This window comes from Eutrema salsugineum, unplaced genomic scaffold (genome assembly GCF_000478725.1).
Source record: "Eutrema salsugineum unplaced genomic scaffold, Eutsalg1_0 scaffold_3, whole genome shotgun sequence".
In the NCBI taxonomy this organism is placed as follows: domain Eukaryota; kingdom Viridiplantae; phylum Streptophyta; class Magnoliopsida; order Brassicales; family Brassicaceae; genus Eutrema; species Eutrema salsugineum.
Window position 1 is genome coordinate 10,320,204 of NW_006256756.1, and position 12,483 is coordinate 10,332,686.

Consider the following 12,483-nt stretch of genomic DNA (forward strand, 5'->3'; position numbering starts at 1 on the left):
GCATTAATGTTCCAAGCCTAATAAGTGACAAGACAAATATATGTAAAACTACCTAAATGTATGCATGAGACTCAATATTTGGACAAAAATGCAATCCTAAACATGAAAAAATATGACTATATCATGCGAGAGGTTCAACGGCTGTGAAAACAGACATGACAAAGGCCTATGATCGCATATAGTGAGAGTTCATCAAATTGGTCTTGGAGAACATGGGTTTTCATCAAAGGTGGATTCAGTAGGTGATGGAATGTGTTTCCACAGTATCATTCTTGGTGCTAATCAATGGAGTAGCAAGGGGACAGATCATACCTCAACAGGGAATTAGGCAGGGAGATCCCCTCTCGCCATACCTATTTATCTTGTGCAGCGAAGTGCTCTCACGCCTCTGCAAAAAAGCACAGCAAAAGGGTCAATTAAATGTCATCAAGATCGCTAGGGGAAGTCTAAAACTGAACCACTTGTTATTTGCAGATGACACTATGTTTTTCTTTAAAACTAACAAGAAAAACTGCAGAGCCCTAGTTGGAATTCTTTCAGAGTATGAGAAAGCATCTGGCCAGATGATTAACAAACAAAAATCAGCAATAACTTTCTCCAGGAAAAAATCACAAAAGACACGAGCCAAAGTCAAGGGTTTTTTCCCAAAAAATGTATTTTTAACTAAGGGTTTCAGTCCGAGTCAGCCGAGGACATGTCGAGATGGTCAAGTCCCTGGCCATGTTGCACTCCCATCTAGGTCTCATTTGCGAACACATGTGCTAGATGGTTCCACTTCATGTCCCACTCGCACTCCCTCGCCTTGTGGACTTAGCATAATTCGAGTTTGGAAGTGTGATCTTTGAGGTACATCGGATCGGTCCGAAATATATGCAAATTGGCCATAACTTTCAGATCACTGCTCCGAATCCATTGATTCCAACTGTTCGGGAACCTTGACTCAATCCTCTCTAACTTTACGGAAGACACCAGAGACTGAATTGGACGGGAAGACCTTCCGGTAATGCGATCTTTGAAGCGTACAGATCCCTGGAAGTTTTGGCCGAAGTTCATGCACGCGGTACGTGACTTTTGGCTGAGAGGACCTTCCTGCGGTACAGGTTTTAGCCGAGAAAAACTTCCTGCAAGGATCTAGCATTAGGATCAGCTAACTAAGGAAAGGAGAAGATAATCTAAGCTTAAACAATCATTAATCTACATCTAAGCACCCTAAATCTACACACCTAGAAGCTTAAAATAAGACTACTCACTAATCATGATGAACACACTATTTCCTTTGCAAGAGGTGATGTTAATCATGATTAGTGATATGTTCATAATTTGCATCATTTAGGTTGCATAAATCATTCCAAATCATGTTTTATTTCATGCATTTTAGGTCCTTAGGGTTTGTTTTAGAACTTAGGAGATGCATTAGGTCCCAATGAGTCTATTGCATGTTTTGAGTGTCTATCAGGTGAATATGGAGCTGAAAAGATGAATCCAGGAGGTGGAATGGTGAGCAAAGCTTGAAAAAAGTGGAAAATTGGGTCCTGGGAGATTATCGGCCATTCTCGCTGGCCAGGAAGGTTTTACCGGCCATTTCCATGTACCGCGGGTGAACTTTGTCGACCAAAACACGTACCGCGAATGAAGTGCATCGGCCAAAATCTCCGGGTATGAACGTGTCTCAGAAATCGCCTGTCCGGGGAGCCTTCCGGTCCGATTCAGATGGCCGGTCCTTCATAGAAGTTGGATAGCATTGGAGCACGGTCTCATAGCAAGTGGAATCGTGGGATTCGGACGCGTGAGCAGAGAGATAAGCTCGTCGGAAGAAACCCCTATCTCGCAGGTGTTCCGGACCGAGCAGATCAGTTCTGAAGGATGCGAAGGACGGTGCACTTCCAGGCCGATTCAGCTTCCGGGTCCTTCATGAGAATCAGAGACATTTGAGTCTTTTTTCCAGAACGTCCGAGAGCATTCAATTCGGATCTATGAGCAGGAAGATACGGTCTCCGGAATGGACACATGTCTAGACGCCTCTCTCTGGTCGTGTACATGCACTGCAAAGATGTGCCCTCCAGGAAGCCTTCCACTTCCCAAGCACTGAAACTTACTTCATCAAAGTTGGAGATAAATGAGTCCTCTGTCTTCTGCAACCGAAATCATTCAATTCAGACAAGTATCACAGGAGTTACACTCTCCGGAATGCGAAGTGGTCTAAGCTGCTCTGGATGCTGCGAGATGGTCTTGCGACTTGGTTAGCCCGCAGGCCTGAAGATGAACGCCTGAATGCTGATGCTGCGAGTTGAAATGTGCGGGTAAACTATCACTGGAAGAGGTCTGAAGCTCCCGAGCAAGAGAAATGCTAAGTCCACAATCGTGCGACTTAGGCATGCGAGTCATCCGCGCCTGGATCTATGCCGCACGATCACTCGCAAATCACTCCGACTTAGGTGTGCGGCCTGGGACATACTGAACCGACCCGCAGCTTTTCCCACTCTATCCATTAAAGCCGGGTCAGGACCCGGTTTGTTCCGGGCTGACCCGGTTCGTTTTCAAGAAGGTATAAATACTTTCTAGGGTTTTTTGGGAGAAACTAAGTTTTATTCCCTTTGTCTCTTGCCTCTTTTGTGAAAAGACTCCATTAAGAAGAGAAATATCTTTATTTGAGTGTTTAATCAAGAGAGTTTAAAGGGATCTGGGTGTTTAAAGCTGTTTTCTTTTGAATCTATCATCTCCATCTCCATTTCTCATCATTAATCATGCTAATCTACTCAACTTGCAAAGGTTTAAGAGAGATTAGTATGATTAGTGAGTAGTCACCTTAATGAGGTTCTAGATGTGTAGGTTAGGGTGCTAAAGTGTTAGATTAGGAGTGCTTAGGGCTAGATTCATTGATTCATTTCTCTAAACAGCTGTTCTCTATGCTAGATCCTTGATAATCACTTGAGATCTAGATTCTGGGAATTTCATGCACCAAAAGTGTTTGATGAAATTCCTGAAAGAGTTGTATTAGAGGTTTAAGCAATTTTCTGCATGATGATGTATTGTTAAATGCTTGAATGATCATTAAGAGCTGTTTGTTAATGCATATTGATTCATATTTCACAAATGGGAATTTGGTTTGAAAATGGATTAGTATAGGGGTTAGTACCTTCATGAGAGGATTAACCTAGATTAGAGTTCTTAATCATTTGAATCATGTCTCATCATTGTCATTAGCATTTCTAGTTTAACACCAAGGCACCCTAACCAACTATCATGTCTAGAATCTCATGCCTCCATCATATCATATTCACATCATTTGTCATTGTCATTTGTCTTTAAACCTGTTTATGTTTATAGTTGTCTCTAGATTAATCAAAACCCACTCTTGTTTGCTTGAATTAAGAACTTGATCATATAGCTTAGTGTCTAACACCACATCTGGATTGATAAACCTCTTTGTGCTACATTGACAAGGGGATTGATAGCCCTGAGACCATAAAAAGTCTTATCTATCAATTGGCGCCGTTGCCAAATTGTGGTTTGATTAGCATTAAGCTCTGATCTGTTCTTGAAATCAAGTGCTTACTTTCTTGTTTTTACTGATTCCTTTCAAGTTCTGTTTGTGATTTCAGGTATATGAACACCAGGTCTAGATCAAGAAGCTGCGGTCCTCCTTTTCCTCTAAACGACAACATCAACCTTCTGGTTCCAAGGAGGAGAAGAGACAGACGTGGTAGACAACTTGATCAGACTGAGATGGCAGACCAAGGAGATCACGGTGTAGATATAGAACAACCAGTTCAGGAGCAACAGGCTCAAGGTCAGGGAGCTGGTATTGGAATTGGTCAGGGGTTTCACCAAGGCAATGTTCAGCAGGAACAGGTGCACCACCAACAAGCCTATGTCCACCAGGGACAAGCTCAGGCTCATCAACAGAGGCATCAGGCCAATGTTCAACAAAGACACCAGGTGCACCACCAACCCCACCCTTTCCAACCACAACAAAGAAGATATGAGCAACCCCAAATATATGTTGGCGAGAATGACAGGGCCAATGCTCATCAGTATGGAGCTGGTATTCAGGCACCACCTGTGCAGAACAACAACTTTGAGGTGAAAGCATCATTACTGAATATGGTCCAGAACTCAAAGTTCCATGGATTAGCAATGGAAGATCCCTTGGAACACTTGGACCAGTTTGATAAGGTGTGTGATCTGACCAAGATTAATGGAGTTTCAGAAGACAGCTTTAAGCTAAGACTATTCCCATTCAGTCTTGGTGATAAAGCTCATCAATGGGAAAAGAATCTTCCAAGAGGCTCCATTCAAACCTGGGAGCAATGCAAGCAAGCCTTCTTATCTAAGTTCTTCTCCACCTCAAGAACTGCAAAACTGAGGAACCAAATCTCTAGCTTCACTCAGCACAGCAATGAAAGTTTTGGTGAAGCATATGAGAGATTCAGGAGCTACACAAACCAATGCCCACACCATGGGTTTAGTGAGGCCTCTCTCCTCAGCACACTGTATAGGGGAGCTCTTCCCAAGATTAGAAACCAGCTGGATACTGCTTCCAATGGGAACTTTCTGGGTAAAGAGCTACATGCTGCTTTGGAGCTAGTGGAGAACTTGGCATTGAGCAATGATACCTATGGTGAAGACTATGACAGGTCAAATAGGAATGAAGGTTCAAGCTCAGAACAGAGGCTCACCAGAGAAGTTAAAGAGTTGAGAAGTGAATTAGACAAGTTGAAGCTGGTAACTCACAAGCCAATGCATTTTGTTGGAAAGTATGAGGAACAATCTCAAATCTTTGAGAACATCAGTGAAGAAGGTCTAACCCAAGAGGAACTAAACTACATTGGGAATCAGAGGTTCCAGAGGTATCAGTATGGTAATGCCAATCCAAACCTCTCCTACAGGAACACCAATGTAGCTAACCCACAAGACCAGGTGTATCCCAATCCTCAAGCTCCACAGAACTTAGTTCCCCAGAGCAACTTTCAAGGATCTTTTCAACCAAAGAATCCGTTTGGTCAGAATCAAGGTTTTGGTCAGCAACAGCAACCATTTCAAGGTCCTAGTTTCACTACACCGCAGCAAAAGGCACCACCTGGGTTTGGTCCTCCACAGTTCCAACAGCAAGCACCTGTTCAACATCAGTTTCAGCCACCAACTGTTCAACAAAGTCCTGTTGTCAATGTTCTTCTCCAACAGCTCTTACTAGGACAACAAAAGATGGTATCTGACATGGAGACACTGGGCGCTGAACTAACGTCTATTAAAAAGAACAAGGGCATCTGCACTTCTGAACCACAAGTGTCTCTTCCTGGTAAAGCTCTTCAAAACCCAAAGGATTATTGCAATGCCATCTACTCCAATAATGACCACTCAGCTGTTGTGCAAGAAATAGAAGACCTTCTCTATGGTCAAGTCTCTAGTGAACCTGCACAAACTCATGTGGATGAGAATTCCATTATAGAGGATTTCATGGGCTTCATACATGGACTCAATGAGGACATTGAGAATAAAAGTGTGGGGGCAGCCGGTTCAGTTCTTTCTGTTCAGCAAGGGAATGATTACGTGTCTATTAACACAAAGGAGCTGCCAACTGGTCAAGCAAAGCTAACAGATTGTGCCTCCACCTCTGAGTCAACTCAGATGAAGCCCACCTCCCTCCCAAAGCTAGGCAACCCAGGGAAGTTCACCATCTCTTGCACTCTTGGAAACTTTAGAATTGAGAATGCTTTGTGTGATTCAGGCTCAAGTGTGAGTATAATGTCTAAAGATATGATGGAGAAGCTAAAGGTCAAGTCTATAACGTCCTACCCCTCTTCTATCACCTTTGGTGATTCCTACTCCAAGAAACCATATGGATTTTTAGAAGACTATCCACTTCAGGTTGGTGAATGTATAATTCCCACTGATTTTGTGATCATGAAGATGAAGAAGACCAAAGAGCTCCCCCTATTGCTTGGAACTGCATTTCTCAACACCACTGGTGCAATGATTGACTTTGATACTCAAAGAGTGGTGCTCACAAAGGTGGATAAGGATGCCTTTTACCCTGTTCAACCACCTTTAGCTGAATTTTGTGGATCAGTTGTTCAAGAGATAGAACCCCCTAAGGTACTTGAGATGAAGTATGTAGGAAGTGCTGAGATTTTAGGTGGATCCAAATCTCTCTCAGCTGTGGAAATGGAAAAAGAACCTCACACCAATCCTGTTTACAAGGATGGGACTGAACAGCCATTGATCAGAGAAGAAGACATCTTGCTCTCATGGTCTCCTACACTTAGTGATCTAAGGATGATCAACACCAAAAGTGATGGCTCAGCATCAGAAGACAAGAGTATTAAACCTGATCTTTCTTCTCAAGACTTTGATCTCACTCCTTGGGTTGATGATGATGGTTCTCTGAAGTATAAGCTGGATTGCAATGGGAAGCCAGGTCTGTTTGCTGAAGTGAGGACATGTCTCACAAGGGCCATCTTTGATAAAGACCCAGATGGTATTCAAGAGCTGGTGGACAAAGGTCTCAAGGTGGGATCTAGAGGACAAGGGTCTAATGGTTCCCAAAGGCAGCAAACCAACTCAGCTTCCATGCTCAGGACCATTGAAGTGCTGAAGAGCATCAGTGCTCAACCTCACCCAAGCTAAAAACAGGTTTTCCAAAGTCAAACTTAGAGACTTTAAACAAAGTGCTCTTGGGAGACACCCCAAGCTTATCCTTGTATATAATCTTTTTATTCTTTTCTCTCATTTCTTTTCCTTTTTTAGGATCTTTTGATGGGTTTTGTGAGTTGGTCTCAGGTTCTAGGTGATTTTTGGAGGACATAGCTCAGTGATGAATGGAATGGATCATGTGAGAGTGCTGAGAGAACTGTTTAAAGCCAGAAAAACTTGAAGAAGGCCTCAGTGCTACCTAGGTGTGCGGGTCAGTGCATAAAGAGTCCAGGCCGCAGCAAGACTCGCGATTTACTCCGGCCTGGGCGTGCTACCTGGTGTGAAATAACCCTGGCCGCACAAAACCTGGAGAAGTCCAAAATGTTTAAGTCCCATTTACTGCGGGATGGGCGTGCGGGTCAGAAGAGAGGGAGCTAGGCCGCAGCAAGGTTCGGAATTTACTCCGGCTGGGGCGTGCGACCTAGAAGCGTAGACGTTGAGCCGCACCAGAAAGAAGAAGGCCAAGGGTTCTAAGTCCAAAACCGTGCGACCTGGTGCTGCGGCCTGAAACCCAAGGAGTCTAAGTCGCACGATCGTTCGCAATTTACTCCGGGATGGTCGTGCGACCTGGAAAGAGGAAGGCCAGGCCGCACAGAAAGAAGGGAACCCAAAGAGATTAAGTCGAGATAAGCGTGCTACCTGGGAGTAAAGAAGACCAACCCGCAGCAAGACTCGGAATTTACTCCGAGATGGTCGTGCGACCTGGAAAGAGGAAGGCCAGGCCGCACAGAAAGAAGGGAACCCAAAGAGATTAAGTCCCAAAACCTGCGAGATAAGCGTGCTACCTGGGAGTAAAGAAGACCAACCCGCAGCAAGACTCGGAATTTACTCCGAGATGGTCGTGCGGGTCAGAACAGAGGATGGCCAGGCCGCAGCAAAAGATGAACGGCCAGAATGCCTAAGTAACAGAAGCTGCGAGATGGTCGTGCGGGTCAGAACAGAGGATGGCCAGGCCGCAGCAAAAAGATGAACGGCCAAAATGCCTAAGTAACAGAAGCTGCGGGATAGGAGTGCGGGTTAGACATAGGATGACCAGGCCACACATCGAACCCCTCCTACTCATTGGGGTCTGATTTCAACAGCCACTAGGTAACACTCAAAACCTTGTAAATAACATGTAGACTTTCTTTTTCTTTTGCATTTTGCCTGTTTGCTTTGGTTTCACTTCTTTCTCATACTTTTATAACACAAGGGACTGTGTTATTTAAGTGTGGGGGAGGAGTTTTATCCTTTACTAATCATGTTTTCTATTTTCTTATTTTACACTTTGAGTCTTGAGTCACATTCTAGTGCATATTCATCTAAGTGCATATAAAAACCAAAAAAATGGAAAAATCTGAAAACTTTTCACAAAAAAAATGAGCATGTAGTTGCATTCTCATTTTTAGGATTGAGTCTAGATTGCATTTGCATGTAGGTTGCATCTTGCAAGGAGTAATGATAGGTTTTTTAGAGAGTACATCACTTTGAGAACTTGAATTGAATATGCTTGTGAATCTTTTTCTATGCTTGCAAAGTCTGAAATGATTTGAATCTGAGAAGCAAGTTTGAATTGAACTCAACTCTAATTAAGTGGAAACCTTGAACTTGACCTGAAATTATCTTTGATGCATTGTTTGAATAAGCTTGTGGATACCAATATACATACTTGAGCTAGAACCACTGTTTTTACCACTCTTTTCCTTAGCTCAAGTAGCTGAATCCACATCATGGATCAGTTCCCATACCTTGAACCCATCCTTCTTTTAAGCCAATGTTTGTGTGTGAATTGAAAGGCCACCTTGGATCAAACTTAGCAGAAAGTGTTAGGTTTAGAGCGACAAGGGCAGGTCTCATTGAGTGCTGTGTTCCAACATCAAGGAACTGAGAGTTTTGGCGAGGAATAAGTGTGGGGGAAAAGACTTTTTGGTGAGTGGAAAAAGGTGAGATGAGTGAGAAAGAGAGAGTGAAAATAACTAGGGGAATGAAAGAAAAAGAAGTCAGTCTTGGTGTTTTGAGAAAGTAAGCTCTGGTTTGTTGAAAAGAAGAGTCTAGCCTCTAAGTGAAAAAGAAAGAAAAGAAGCCAAAGGCTCAATGTTTTGTTAAGAAAGAAAGAAGAGGCTAGAAGTTGTAAAAGAAATAAAGAGCTGTGTAAAGTTTGAGTTCCAAGACTTGAGAGTGAAAGTGAAGAACAAATCCCCTAGTGAGAGGAAAATGAGTGTGAAAAGTGAGGTTTTTGAGCAAGAGAGGAAGCTTTGAGTAGAGGGTGGGGAGTGATGAGTCTTTGCCCTTGTATGCATAGGTTGCTTTTTACCTTTAGCATTCTGCCAAAGTTTGATCATTCATAAAGAGATCCCTTTGCTGCATTTAACCCACTTGAACACTGATGAGATCATTTTAATCTCATAGCCTCTCCCTAGCCAAGCCAGCTTGTTTAAACCTTGCATCATGAGATCCACCTGATAAAAGCTTAATTAAGTGAAAGAGTTGAGAGAGAGAAGAACTTGTGGAGATTCCTTGCTGAGTTGATATATATCTGAGTATGACTTTGCATTGCATAATTGAGCATGAACTTGAATTCTCATTATGATCACTTCTCTCAAAAAGAAAATGTGAACTCCCATTGCATACAACCTCTTTCTCTCATTTGCTCTTTTTGCTTGAGGACAAGCAAAGGACAAGTGTGGGGGAGTTGATATGTTCATAATTTGCATCATTTAGGTTGCATAAATCATTCCAAATCATGTTTTATTTCATGCATTTTAGGTCCTTAGGGTTTGTTTTAGAACTTAGGAGATGCATTAGGTCCCAATGAGTCTATTGCATGTTTTGAGTGTCTATCAGGTGAATATGGAGCTGAAAAGATGAATCCAGGAGGTGGAATGGTGAGCAAAGCTTGAAAAAAGTGGAAAATTGGGTCCTGGGAGATTATCGGCCATTCTCGCTGGCCAGGAAGGTTTTACCGGCCATTTCCATGTACCGCGGGTGAACTTTGTCGACCAAAACACGTACCGCGAATGAAGTGCATCGGCCAAAATCTCCGGGTATGAACGTGTCTCAGAAATCGCCTGTCCGGGGAGCCTTCCGGTCCGATTCAGATGGCGGGTCCTTCATAGAAGTTGGATAGCATTGGAGCACGGTCTCATAGCAAGTGGAATCGTGGGATTCGGACGCGTGAGCAGAGAGATAAGCTCGTCGGAAGAAACCCCTATCTCGCAGGTGTTCCGGACCGAGCAGATCAGTTCTGAAGGATGCGAAGGACGGTGCACTTCCAGGCCGATTCAGCTTCCGGGTCCTTCATGAGAATCAGAGACATTTGAGTCTTCTTTCCAGAACGTCCGAGAGCATTCAATTCGGATCTATGAGCAGGAAGATACGGTCTCCGGAATGGACACATGTCTAGACGCCTCTCTCTGGTCGTGTACATGCACTGCAAAGATGTGCCCTCCAGGAAGCCTTCCACTTCCCAAGCACTGAAACTTCCTTCATCAAAGTTGGAGATAAATGAGTCCTCTGTCTTCTGCAACCGAAATCATTCAATTCAGACAAGTATCACAGGAGTTACACTCTCCGGAATGCGAAGTGGTCTAAGCTGCTCTGGATGCTGCGAGATGGTCTTGCGACTTGGTTAGCCCGCAGGCCTGAAGATGAACGCCTGAATGCTGATGCTGCGAGTTGAAATGTGCGGGTAAACTATCACTGGAAGAGGTCTGAAGCTCCCGAGCAAGAGAAATGCTAAGTCCACAATCGTGCGACTTAGGCATGCGAGTCATCCGCGCCTGGATCTATGCCGCACGATCACTCGCAAATCACTCCGACTTAGGTGTGCGGCCTGGGACATACTGAACCGACCCGCAGCTTTTCCCACTCTATCCATTAAAGCCGGGTCAGGACCCGGTTTGTTCCGGGCTGACCCGGTTCGTTTTCAAGAAGGTATAAATACTTTCTAGGGTTTTTTGGGAGAAACTAAGTTTTATTCCCTTTGTCTCTTGCCTCTTTTGTGAAAAGACTCCATTAAGAAGAGAAATATCTTTATTTGAGTGTTTAATCAAGAGAGTTTAAAGGGATCTGGGTGTTTAAAGCTGTTTTCTTTTGAATCTATCATCTCCATCTCCATTTCTCATCATTAATCATGCTAATCTATTCAACTTGCAAAGGTTTAAGAGAGATTAGTATGATTAGTGAGTAGTCACCTTAATGAGGTTCTAGATGTGTAGGTTAGGGTGCTAAAGTGTTAGATTAGGAGTGCTTAGGGCTAGATTCATTGATTCATTTCTCTAAACAGCTGTTCTCTACGCTAGATCCTTGATAATCACTTGAGATCTAGATTCTGGGAATTTCATGCACCAAAAGTGTTTGATGAAATTCCTGAAAGAGTTGTGTTAGAGGTTTAAGTAATTTTTCATCATGGGAATGATTTGTTAAATGCTTGAATGATCATTAAGAGCTGTTTGTTAATGCATATTGATTCATGTTTCACAAATGGGAATTTGGTTTGAAAATGGATTAGTATAGGGGTTAATACCTTCATGAGAGGATTAACCTAGATTAGAGTTCTTAATCATTTGAATCATGTCTCATCATTGTCATTAGCATTTCTAGTTTAACACCAAGGCACCCTAACCAACTATCATGTCTAGAATCTCATGCCTCCATCATATCATATTCACATCATTTGTCATTGTCATTTGTCTTTAAACCTGTTTATGTTTATAGTTGTCTCTAGATTAATCAAAACCTATTCTTGTTTGCTTGAATTAAGAACTTGAACATATAGCTTAGTGTCTAACACCACATTTGGATTGATAAACCTCTTTGTGCTACATTGACAAGGGGATTGATAGCCCTGAGACCATAAAAAGTCTTGTCTATCAAATATGCAACCTAAATGATGCAAATTATGAACATATCACTCCCACGTTTGTATAGAACCCCTCGGGAGGTTCTTTTCCCACTGGTGAGCTTTATCACCGAGGCTGAATGGGAACAAGCACAGCTTGAAGCTATCTTCTGACACGCCATTAATCTTTGTGAAGTCGCAAACTTGATCAAATTGATCAAGATACTCTAGAGGATCCTCTTCGGGTAAACCGTGAAACTTGGTGTTCTGCACCATATTGAGCAGGGAAGCTTTAACTTCAAAATTGTTGTTTTGCACAGGTGGTGCCTGGATCCCGGTTCTATATTGGTGCGCATTAGCTCAGTCATTTTCTCCAACAAAGACCGGAGGAGGTTGTCTCTGAACTGGTGGTGGAGGCGGAGGAACATGATGGGCTTGCTGCTCATTTCTATTTGCCTCATGTTGGTTTTGCTGAGCAAGCCTTTCATTTCTTTGAGCCTGTTGTTGGTTAATCTAGGCTTGTTGTTCATTCCTCTCGGCCTGCGCTTGATTAGCCTGAGCCTGGTGCTCGGCATCTTGAGCCTGCTGCTCAATCCTTTGCTGTTCTGCAATACCAAGCCTTTCAAAGTTCTGTTCTCTCTCGCGTGCTCGCCTTTCGATTCAGTTAAAGTTGTTGTCGTAAGGGAGAGCCGGTTCTATGCTGCGAGACCTGGTTTTCATGCACCTGAAAGCAAAGCCAGAACTTGCAAAAGAGTTAGTAAAACAAAAGAAAGTAAAGTCTTGATCTCAAGAATAAATAAGAGACTAATTCTCCCACAAGTTGGCAACGGCGCCAATTGATAACTAAGAGTTTATCAACTCTTTGTAGAGGTTATCAATCCCCTGTCTTGTAGTACAAGGGGTTATCAATCCAAACTTGTGTGTGAGGCACTAGTCTATGTTACTTGTTATCTTAAGTCAAGATGATCAAG

At 43.1% G+C, this 12,483-nt stretch overlaps 1 non-coding gene across 1 annotated transcript; it reads right to left on the reverse strand.

The window, feature by feature from the left end:
* Window positions 1-4,359: 4,359 nt before the first annotated feature.
* Window positions 4,360-4,466, reverse strand: LOC112085570. Its single transcript, XR_002898873.1, has one exon. It is a non-coding gene; the product is annotated as a small nucleolar RNA R71 (small nucleolar RNA).
* Window positions 4,467-12,483: the final 8,017 nt, after the last annotated feature.